The 12,656-nt window shown below is 38.1% G+C and overlaps 1 protein-coding gene across 2 annotated transcripts in view; it reads left to right on the forward strand.

Moving 5' to 3' along the window:
• Positions 1 to 12,656, forward strand: part of fut8b (fucosyltransferase 8b (alpha (1,6) fucosyltransferase)) — a 199,754-nt gene that overhangs the window by 81,561 nt on the left and 105,537 nt on the right. The window contains exon 5 of one of the 2 annotated variants that reach the window (XM_077510798.1): positions 3,105 to 3,167. The gene's annotated coding sequence lies outside the window, so the exon portion shown is untranslated. Of the gene's footprint in view, positions 1 to 3,104; positions 3,168 to 8,215; positions 8,341 to 12,656 lie in introns of those variants that run through there. The other variant, XM_077510799.1, reaches the window with a different exon arrangement.

Raw genomic sequence — 12,656 nt, forward strand, 5'->3', positions numbered from 1 at the left:
CTAAATTAGTTTTTATGTTTTTCTGAATAATATTTCCCCCCCTGTTTTTCTGAGTATTTTTTTTCTGTTTTTCTGAATATTTTTTTCAGAATATTTTTTTTTTTATGACAGAAAAAAATATTCGGTAAAACAGAAAAAAAAAACAAAGCTCCCCCCTAAAAAATTGTCAGAAAAACAGGATTTTTTTTTCTTCAAGTGAATGCAATACACTTCCATAGTTTTTCTTCTTACCCCAAATTTCCATTTCCTATATCCTTATTTTCTTGTCACCCTTCACCAAAGTAACCTGAACCGTGTTGTAATTCCTTTCCTGTCTTTAACCGTCAAACTGCCCTTTGAAATCACCTCAAACACGAGAGAGAAAATGTCTTCTCCGCCTGGAAAAAGTCACATTCTTTATGCTTTATAATGCAAATGAGTCCCATACTTCTCGAGTTCTCTTTGCATTACGTTTCCTTTGATCACATCGGCCCCCCGCTTTTCGACAATGTTTTGGAGAGTCTGGAGGGATTTTTTTATTTTTATTTTTTTTCCCCCTGTTCGTGAAGTTGATGTTGGACGCCGGCTGCCTTGTAATTCCAAATGTTAAAACAAGCTGTATTTAATTGTATATTATTTTTTGTTTGTATGTTTTGTTGTTTGTTTCCCCCCTTTAGACCAATAGAAGTATTAACTTCTTATGGGGGCAGGATTTAATGGCGCTAGCTCAGGACTGCTGAGTAGACTTTACACCCGTAGTTTACTGCAGCCCGACTGACTCGTCCAATGGGCTAGTGCTATTTTCAGGTGTAATCGGTCGACCTTTATACCTTTTTTTTTTTTTTTTTTTTTTTTTTTTTTTTTTTTTTTTTTTTTTACCGTGGCAGCAGCATATAAATGATCTACTTGTCACCTGTACATACATTCAGAAAACTCTAGCAGCATTAAATTACTTTTAGTTTCGGAATAGTTGGACAATTTTGAGTCTTCACAATCCACACAGGAAGTTCGGAGCCAATACTTGGACCCAGTTTTGAGTAAATCCCACTATGCTGATTGAAAGTACTCGGTGTGAAACTTCAAAACAATGTATTTATTTTCTGCTCTTCACTTAAGTGGCAATTACACTGACCTAATGCTCATTATGTAGCAATGCTCGAACCACAGCACCAATCTTGTTTGACCTTCACGCTAACAAAAACAAGTCCCTTTATTTGTTTTCGACTCCTGAATACACGATTATTCCCAGTCCTTGAACGTCTCAAAAGTGAGTGTCTCCGAGATGAGTGAAGGAACATTAAAAGCCTTTTTTTTTTTTTTTGCAAGATGTGTGAACCAATCTGGTGGTGACTCCCGTGCAAAATAATTCATCAAGTGTAAAAATCTGTCAACAGTGTGTGACACATCCTGAATTGAATTCCCTCTCTTCTGTACTTGTCGCAACGGGAGCGTCGTTATCCTCATCAGTTTGGATATATTCCTCCCCGTTGTGAATTTATCACGCTAGATAAGATCTCCACAGCTGCTTTGCTTTGCCTTATCTCTTAAATGAAAAAGAAATGTAACTGTGCCAATTGTTATGAAAAGAAGCACACTTCGGGAACGACCCTACAATGTTCAGTGTTATTTTTAAAGGGGAAATATTATGGAAGATGTATAATATTTTGTGCTTTTGTATTTTTTGTTGTTGTTATAATTTTGTGTACTATAATTGTTTAAAAACCAACCTTTTAACATTACATTTTTTCCAAGTGGCGTCCCTCAGGGCTCACTTCTGAAGTCCTTCTAGTTCTCTTTTTACTTGTATGAAATCTCTACTACGTTTCCCAACAGTGCTTGATTGCTCGATGAAGTTTTCAACAAGGTGATCTGGTGTATTTGTGTTAAGTAGATTGTCTATGCACCCTGAACTTATATATATATATATATATATATATATATATATATATATATATATATATATATATATATATATATATATAATACATAAGATTTTCTTTCAAGTGACAAATGCCATTGGATGCACCATGCATCTACTGTTCTCTATTTATGTGTCATCATGTGCGGGTGTGTTGAGGGAAAACGTGGCTTGTTGTTGCCCACTCCAGAACATAACTGCAGTGCACAATTTTAGCACTTGGGGGCGTTCTGCAGTTTGCGACCTAGCCGATCTACCAGCCTCACCATCAGTCAAGTGAGAAGGTGACAGGGGCGAGAGCAGAACCGGAAACAAAACTGTATTGCCTTCAAAATAAATGATTGAACAACCATCACATCGTTTGTGAGGCGATATGTAATTTTTTTTTAATTTGTAAAATTACTGTATTTAAAAAATGTCTAATTATGATTCCAAATCTTACAAATTTGAATTAACATGACCATTAGTATGACAACAGAATCACCAGGCTCTGTTGATCCCTGGGGGAAATTCATCATCAGAAAAACAGTGCAATATAATACACAGTAATATATAAAATATAAAAATTATCAAATGTAGCAATAGTAGATTTATTCTAACAAAAAAAAAACAAAAAAACACAACATGTAAATATAGCTGCTACCTTCTGATGTACAACCTGGAACAGGTTCAAATGGGATGCAGTTCCATGTTTTGTTCCTGAGACTTAAAATGAACAAAACAAAAAAAGCTAATTGTTTCATTACATAATTTGCTAGGTAATTAAAATGGCAATAATCCTACACTTAAATGTTCGGAAACAGCAATGTATACATAATGTTAAGTCAGGAAATAACATGTGAACCATATGGGTGGGGGCCACCATCAGATAACGCAGGATTAGTCGTCCTCGGGTTGGTCCAAATACTGAAAGGTTAAGTCAAACAAACAGCCATGCCATTAATATCATGTTGTTAATATGACGCAAGCAATGAAAAATACTAGAATTCCTTTTATGAATTTCCAAGTTGGTGAAGTGAGTGTCACGCTCTCGTTTTATTGTGAAAAGCTGTTTCCGGAAGTTGAATTCTCCCCTTCCCAGGTTTATTTTGACACCGGCAAATATCCACAGTCCAGCCTCGCTGCTCGTACTCTTTGCCCCACTGTCTCAGTTCCTCTCTCGGCAGCTGCTCTTGTTTCTACTCATTGTTCCCCACCTCATCCACAGAGTTCGCCTGCTGCCTCGTCAGACCCGATCGGATGCCTCTGGAAGCCGGCGTCGCACGTCCAGGTAAGGACAGCGTTTATATCTCCATATGTGGCTTTTGCTGTCCGTCTGCCCCCCCACCACCTCTCCTTCACCTCCACCACGCGACATCCCCGGCCTGTTGCCTGCGTCGCTGCCGCGATCGGCGGCGGCGCAAGGCAGATCTCCTCGGTCCCGTTATGCGGAGACTTGTTTTGTTTCGCTCCCCGGAAGGATGTTCCGCTCGTACCCGGGTACGCTACTTCCCCCAATCACCGCCCCCTTTGTCGCTTGTTCTCGTCAGTCAGGCGGTGAAAAGCGGCAGGTAAACAATCCCGGTGCGTCTGCCGAACTGTCACGGTTGTTCGCACGGAGTCTGCTGGTTTGATTTTCAGCATTAGTTGAAGCTAAATGCTGCCTGCTACTAGGCGTATATAGCGACTAAGCTAACTGGCTGTCTGGTGTAGGTTGGCAGTCCATATGGGTGACCTCCACCCACGCACTGCAATGCAACTGTTTGCATCACTTTGCCCCCCGTTTTTTGTAATGTGCATGTGTTGCATGATTTCGTCATTATCCAGGTCAGGCGTGCGTTTGTTGTCAAGTGGAAGTGTGTCTCCGATCCTGTATGTGCTCCAATATAAACTATATTTTTTGTTTTGTGGTTTTCACTGTGGCCCACATCATCCAGTCTGTTGTTTAAATGCCATCAGCATCAATGAGGCATTATAGGTCTGCACATTTGGTTAAAAGTGACATAAATGAGGCTGTCAGATTTTCTTGTTTATAATCTGAATGCAAAGTTAACTTAATACCTCCATTATCATCCTGGTTTCTATAGAAAAATGCAATGTAACAAGCGAACTGTGAAACCATCTGAAGCAATTTCAAATCAACATATGGCAAAATATAAAAATATAACATAAATAAATTACAATATATCATCATACTCACCGCGGTGTATTAGGGCCACAAATGAATATATGAATATATATATATATATATATATATATATATATATATATATATATATATTATATCTTAGAGAATGAGGGGTAATATTCCAAGAAAAAAAACACACAAAGTTTGGAAAAAAAAAAAAAACTTGAATATTTGCGACATTATAAAGCGACGAATTTGTGAGAAAAAAAACTCACAAATTTATGAGAAAAACTTGAGTATTTGTGACAATATAAAATGGCAAATTTGCGGAGGGGAAAAAAACTCAAAAATTTATTAGGAAAAACTTAAATATTTCCGACTTTATAAAGTGGCAAATTTGCGAGAAAAGAACTCACAATTAATTTATTAGGAAAAACTTGAGTATTTCTGACAATATAAAATTGTAAATTTGTGAGAAATTATGAGGAAAAACTTGAACATTTCTGACATTATAAAGTGGCAAATTTGCGAGAAAAGAACTCAAATTAATTTATGAGGAAAAACGTGAATATTTCCGACATTATAAAGTGGCAAATTTGCGCGAAAAAACTCACAAATTCATGAGGAAAAACTTGAATTTTTCCGACAATATAAAATGGTAAATTTGCGAGAAAAAACACAAATTTGAGAAAAACTTGAATATTTCCGACATTATAAAGTGGCAAATTTGCGAGAAAAGAACTCAAATTATTTTTTGAGGAAAAACTTGAATATTTCCGACATTATAAAGTGGCAAATTTGTGCGAAAAGAACTCAAATTATTTTATAAGGAAAAACTGGAATATTTCCGACATTATTAAGTGGAGAAATAAACTTCAAATTTGCGAGATGACAAATTCAAATGGACGTGGGGGCAGCGCATGTTAAGGTCACATCACAGGCTGTCACAAGCTGCGATCTTGAGCAATGCACAGACCTACGACGACTTATTTCTTGTAAATTTGTGTGTTTTATTCCTCGCAAATTCCCAACTTATAATGCCACAGAATCTATTTTTGTCCCGTAAATTAGTGAGTGTTTTTTCTCGGAATATTACCACCCTCTAAAGAAAATATTTATACACCCTCGTAGTTTATAAAATGTATTAAAGTGTGAAAAAAGCTACAACAATGTATGCTGTGACCAACCCAATCAGAAGATTGAAAAATGTTGACGTCAAACGGGGCCATCTTGCAGGTTCTGATTTTAATTGTTTCAGATTGTAACACAACTGTCCCATTGCTGATATACGTGTAGTAATAGGGACCAGCTCTACTAATCTTTAAGACCTTGGGAAGATTACGCTGACATGCTAGCACTTATAATTGTTTTTTAAAAAAAAAAACAATATCATCCACATACTACACTACTAGAATCAGAGCTTCGAGAAATAGTATGAAATGAGGAGAATAGACCCTTGGGAATCAATGTAATTTCAGAGAACAAATATTAGAATTTCAATTGTAAATGTAGGCCAGTGCTTCTGATAGCAGGGTTTCCCCCAGTGTTTTATTGGCCTAGTGGGTCACTAGTGTGTTAATACAGTCGAATTTAAGGTTTCCTCATTGTGCTCTGTAGCAAAACTCCCTGACTTTGTACATTAGCTAGAATGCCCCTGAGCATACGCTAGCAGCTAGCTTACACCAACACAGCAATAAAGTCATAGTTACAGTAAATATTACTATAAAAAACTCCTATATACAAAAAAAAAAAAGTAAACCAATCAAAGAAGAAACACTAGTTTGCTAAGTTTGGCAGTAAGTGAGTGTGCCGTTTTTGTGCCAACGCGTTCTCGTTCATTCATAACCTACAACGTCGCGTCTCGAGGGCCCACTGTAAATTGGCTACTCCCGTTTAGCTTCAAGGGATGTGTGACGGACGCCAAGGTTGTACGTGGGTGGAGAGGGAGGACTGCAGAAGGCGAGTCGACTTTATGATTCACACGCTTTAGCATTCGACTGTCATGATATAAAAGGAAGCTGACCGTTTTATAACACATGGCAGAGTAGGAGAGTAGTTATTAGAATGTCTGCCTCACAGTCTGGATAATCAAGGATAGAATCTCTTTTTATCTTTAAATTTAGACTTAAACATTGTTCCCTCTTTTTGTTGTTGTTGTTGTTGTTGTTAATATTGATTTAGCATCACTTTAGCCATATTGTTAGCTAGGACAGAGAAAGCATACACTGCTTGATGTCTTGTAGCTATGGAGGACAATTTTTTGTTTTTGTTTTCAGACAATGTGTTAGATTATGGAGGATACTCTAACAAAACACATTCCGACACACTCAAAGCTCGGGATGTCACGATAAGGGCAATATCGTGATATTAAAACTGCCACAATATCGTCGTTGTCATGTTCAAAACATTTAAAAGGAACACATTTGTTAAAAAAGTCAGGTTGATTTCCATTTGTGCAGTTCTAGCACCCTCTAGTGGCTAGGTTATTAGTGCAATTTAATTTTCATTGGGGATGTTTTGGCCTTCTATGTTTAAAATCTATGCTAATTTTCAGATGAAGGGGAACCTACTTTGCTTGTGAAGCGATCAATGTGTGCTTGCATTACCAAATAAGTGCTTCAATATTGTTATTAGAGATTGTCGGTGGTTCATATGCATTGCTGTTATGTACAAAAGCACAATATTGTGCTTTTTTTTTTTTTAGTATGAGCACTTTTTTTACAATATTGTGATCTTTTTTTAAATATCGCCAACACCCCCACAATATCGTTTGGATATCGTTACATCCCTACTAAAAGCTTTATTATTCTTCACTTGACAGCAATACATCACCGGAGTGTCAAACTGTGGCACAATGATACGTACGGTTTCTGTCCACGCAACCAGTCTTTTCTACTCTCATCTGAATTGATGCCATTGCGGTAGAACGTCAACACCCACGGAACCTAATGCATCATTAATGTTATGTAATAAAGTCCACCCCGATAACGTGAAGCAGACTGATTGAGTTAGCAGCCCAAATCTATTCATGAATAAGTAAACAGTCGCACATATTGCCAGGACCAAGGAAATGCATCTCAACTCTTGTGCGTTATTTTACACAAAGCAAAGATTGTTATCGTCCTTTACTTCCACCTTTGCTCGTTCACAGCTAATAGGAGTGTCCGGGCGTGGGCCTGTTTGTGTCAAGCAAAATGCAAATAATTACTTTGGGACAGTTCATTCCCGGTGGCATAAATTTTGATGAAGCACTTAAATCCAAGAGCTTGATTGGATTTGTGACTAGCAGTCACGATTTGCTGCGCAAGTTCTTTGTTTTTCCCGCTTAGGCTGGATTTACCCAGCAGGTCTGATTCCTGATTTTTATGCACTTTATATTTTGACATACATATCATGGGGCAAATGTTAGTTATGGCGAGGTTTACACTGATGGAACACATGTAGCATGCTGTCTTGTTTGGGCAGATGCTGACTGATGGTACCGGTGCTGGTAAAAGGTAGTGTTGTTCCGATACCGATACTGGTATCGGCAGAGGTGCCGATACTGCATTAAAACTGTGGTATCGGTATCGGTGAGTACTCACAAGTAACATGCCGATACCATTAATTCCAACGCTAATATAGGATTTTGGATGCAGCATCTTGTGTCTTGCTTGTGCACGACATTCACTGGTATGTCACATGTTCACTGCATGCCGATAAGATATCCTATTGGCCCTTGAATGCTCTGAACCAATAGCAGGACAGCTTTTTCATGTTGAGGAAAACAAATCTTAAGTATCGATATGGTATCGGTATCGGCCGATACTGCAAAGCTGGGTATCGGTATCGGGGGGCAAAAAACGGTATCGGAACAAAACTAGTAAAAGGGTCCTTATTGTTAAAAAAAACATTTAAAAAAATCACAGTTGAGTTAATAGATTCTAACTGTACGCTTTATGTACCTCAAAAATTGACAGTTACGGCAATGTTGCCGGGTTAAACGGACCACCACGATCATTATTTCGTCTACAAGTTTCATATTTCATCCCTCATATTTGATTTTAATTTCGTCCATCATTCATTTCAAGTGAAATTCTTTAGTGAGTTATAACTCTGCTGCTAAGGCAGACGATTCATTTGTGATGTGTCGATGTGGCATGACCGTGTCATCTTTCATACACTTCGCATGAAAATGATGACATCAAGGAGTGATCAAATCATTATCTCGATATTTGGATTACAAACATTTGCGTGTCCAGATCCCATGGCAACATTTGCTCACAATGAGAAAAGATGGGTCAAGACTGGTTAATATACTGTTGTTGTAATGACATGCGTCTTCTTTCTGCTGGAGGTAGGGTGTATTTCGACTTTTATTGGTTGCTATGCACATTTCTATAAATCATTTGTAAAATGACGTTAGAGAGGAACTTATTTCAAAGATGCACTGGCTACATACAAGTTGGCTAACATCAGTTTATTTTCATATACTTTGACTATATGTATATATATATATATATTATATTTTATATATATATATATATATATATATATATATATATATATATATATATATTAGGGGTGCTAAAAAAAATCGATTCGGCGATATATCGCGATACTACATCGCGCGATTCTCGAATCGATTCAATAATAGGCAAAATCGATTTTTTTTTTTTTTCTTTTTTTTTTTTTTTTAGGATTCACACCTTGAGCATGGAAGAATGTTATATGAACGGAACATTAAGCCTTAATATTTTATTTTAATGCTGTTCAAACATGAAACAGATTACAACCTCTATAAGACTGAAATTTCAGATCAATAAATAATACATTTTCATATAAATCTTACACTCTACAAGCTTACTGATTAGTATTTTCTAAATTTGAATGAAAAAAAATCGCAACAATCGACTTATAAATTCGTATCGGGATTAATCGGTATAGAATCGAATCGTGACCTGTGAATCGTGATACGAATCGAATCGTCAGGTACGAGGCAATTCACACCCCTAATATATATACACTTCCTGTCCGGCTCGTGTAATTTCTAATTTTGTCATGTTTAATTTATTCTGAGCTAAATTTTTGTCTTAAATGTCCGACTCATGTCATGCTATGTAGCTAGCTATCTTCCCTCCCCCCCAAAAAAAACGAGTTCGCAAATTTTTTTATTTTGAATTGTACCGATTTTACCTTAATGCGAGACGCCCAACTTTCTGTCCGGCTCGTGTAATTTCTTCAGCTTCATGAAATTCCACATGCGGCGTCCGGAAAGAATAGAACGCTTGCGGAAACCTTCCGCATCGCCACAGTCGTTCCGCGCCGCCGCAGGTGTGAATTGACACGTAGACTTGAATGCGTTCTATCCTTGTGGCGCCGGTACGGCCGCCGTACAGAAAACGCACCGCGTCCGTTCCGCAGCTAGTGTAAATTGGGCTTTAGTAGTGCACTTTCTAGAAGGTTCTTTTGTTCTACCCCCCCACCCTTAACATGAGCATTCCACCTTCCATGAATTGTCTGTCTTGATTTTTGACTAATGACTTCATTAAACTTATTAGTGCTACTTTGCCAGCGAGGTTACATATCAAGCGTGGTGAGCCAAACTGGGCGGTGACTCGTTCCACAGTTTTATCTGCATGAAACAGGGTGTCTATTAGTGGCACAAGCAAAAGCCGATCCCGTGTGTTTTGTTCAGTGCCGCAATCCTCCGCCGAGCGGAATTTTATTTAAAATAGCGTTTGGATTTGTTTTTCATTTCTATGCTGTCTGCAGTACCAGCCTGTCACCTGCACAGCAGGCGCTTCTGTTTGCATGAAAAGACATTCTAATTTCAAGCGTCACAGTGTTTTGGCTCAGTGTACTGTGTGTGTGTGTGTGTGTGTGTGTGTGTGTGTGTGTATAATGCCTGATATTGGCTCCGGTGTGTGCGCGTGTGTACATGTAGAAATTACAACAGTTTGCAGTTTGTGCCTTACACTTTTTAGGCGACCAAAAGTAATGGGACATTTTCAAGCTACAATGCAATTTTCATCTCGCAAAGGCTGCTTCATTTCGGGTTCAAATAAAACGTGCTCTATCAACAATTATTTTTGATAATCGATGAATCGTATAGACTTAGACTTAGACTTAGACTTAGACTTTATCAATCCCTTTGGGATGGCTCCCTCTGGGAAATTTACATGTCCAGCAGCAATAAGAACAGATAATAAAATAAAAAAATAATTCAATCAATCAATAAATAAGGTTATTACACCAGAGATTGAATCAATAATAATAATAAAATACAAAATACAAAATCAATCCATCAATAAATAATGTTATTACACCAGAGATTGAATTAATAATAATAATAATAATAATAATAATAATTGAAATTGTCAAAATGCTTGGAATTTCAGCTCCGAAAATGTTCTCTGATTTCTGTAGTCCTCAATGAAGAACAGACCGATTCTCTTTGTTTTGAATTGCAATAAAACGATTGGTTTTACTTTGGAAAACAGTGTTCCAAATGTTTCCATATTTTCCTCACATTACAGTCCAAACCAGTAACTGAACTATAAATAATTTATAGTTTGTGCACAGTCAATTTGAAATGTCCTGTATTTGAAAAAAGGATGGAAATTAAAAAAAATAAAAAATCGGATTAATCGAAAAATAATATACAGATTAATCGATTATGGAAAAAATCATTAGTTGCAGCCCTAATAATCAATACAAGACATAATTGATTTTCCCAGCAGTCCAATGTACAGAATGGAACCGAAAACAGTGACCACAAAACCGAGATGTGACCAGATTGTGGATTTAGTGAACACATATATAACTATATCCTGCTTTTACACCTTTGTTGTCCCACAGCAGGGAGCTGAATAAAGAAAGCGCAAACAATACCAAAATAAAAAATACATATTTTGTGGAGAAGCTATGCAACGAGCACAGGAAGAAATCTGGTATTGTTTTGTGGGAATTATTTGCCTGTGCAGGGTTCTCGCCGCATTCTTTTGAAAATAGAGGTATTGAATGGGGCTTCAATTTGGCTCCTTCTGTTCTGCGAGAGAGAAAAATAATTTTGACACAAAAAGGCGATATTTTTTCACTTTCTATTTTGTGTTTTGTCCTTGAAGACCCATTCAAGGCCTTAAAGAGTCATTTAAAATGACCCTCTGAAAATGGTTACGACTTATTCGGGATTCTTAAGGATGCCTTGCCCATCAGCAAACTGCCCAGTGGGCTGTTGTTTGTTTAACCTAAGGCATCAGGCTGCAGCCTTTCACGCGGCAAAATGGGTCGGAAAAGTACTTCTCTGCCATTCTTCTGCTGTCATCCTCCCAGAGGCTTATTATTATCAAGCAACGTTAAGACCGAGTGTCTGAGTAGTGAGCGTAAGAGCCAATCATAGGGCGAATGAGGGGCAGGTTTCCATGGAGCAAAGTGGTCTGGGGTCTGAGAGGGGACTGAATCCCAGATTGAGATGGCTGGTCTTATCCAAGGTGATAGCATTCTCGAGCACAGGAGCAAGAAAATTCCCCTGTAGGCCTTCCTTCATGTCTGCTCGCCTTAGTGTCTCACTGCTGTTCTATGTTTCTACTGAGACTTGGTCCAGTTTGGGAGTTAAGATGGCGAAGCCTTTTGATTAAAGATTAAACGTCCTTAAGCAAACACGACTTTGGTTGTCTTCGATTAACCTTTGTGGACTAACCGTGACACCGAGTTACAACATTTATATACTACATTCCATGTTTGGAATTTGGCCTAAATTTAGGTTTAGCTCCACCTGGTAAGATGTGTATTTGTTTGGAGAGAAGGCTCCGAGCTCTGTCCTCATCGCTGCTGTGACCTGTCAGAGGTTCTGACTCGGAAAGAGTGTGCTGCCCCAGTGAGGTTTGGCCCGGTAGAGAGCCTGTACAGCCCGCGGTGTCCTTTCAGAGAGAATGTGTTTTTCTGCATGCGCGTGCTGCCGTACTGTATGTTTGTGTCCTGAGGAGTTGTTGCTGCTGCAGCTGGCAAAGTGGGTCTTACAACTTTCTTCTCTCTCTCCCTACTTGAGATGTCCAGAAATACTCCTGGAACTATTCAGATGCTGCGTGTTAATTTGTCTCCTTTTCCCTCCTCGTTGGCAGTTGAGAGGACTTCACTTTAATTGCGCTGCTTGGCTGTGCTTTTTCGGCCAAGAATTTTTCAATACAAACCTTGCACATGTTCGGTTTTAGCTGTTAACTCATTCACTCCCAGTCATTTTCACAGAAGCAATCCCGTTCACTCCCGGCGGTTTTACTAGATTTTGACTGATTTTGCAAGGCCCACAAAATATTGTGTTCTATTGCTATAAAAGCATGGAATCTATCAAAAGAAAGATTAAAGTCTCATCTTTCATCAGCAAAAAAAAAGTATGTTTCTATCTGTTTCCGTTTTGCAGCAATTAGCATTCGAAGAGAGCTAAATTTCATCAGTTTTCACAAATCTATTTAAAATTGTAAGTAATTGAGCTTTTTTTTCTACATGGCCCTGGTTGATCTCCTGTGCTCTGCTGGCCGTTTGTGTAATAACTACCATTTCTGCAACCGTTCTTTGCAGTTGAGGGGCTGCATCAAAGCCTTATGTTTGCTCTAGCACTAAAAAAAAAAAAAAAACACACCCAAAAAACGTATAAATACGTCTTTGGGACACTTA

This window comes from Festucalex cinctus, chromosome 21 (assembly GCF_051991245.1).
Source record: "Festucalex cinctus isolate MCC-2025b chromosome 21, RoL_Fcin_1.0, whole genome shotgun sequence".
Taxonomy (NCBI): Eukaryota; Metazoa; Chordata; class Actinopteri; order Syngnathiformes; family Syngnathidae; genus Festucalex; species Festucalex cinctus.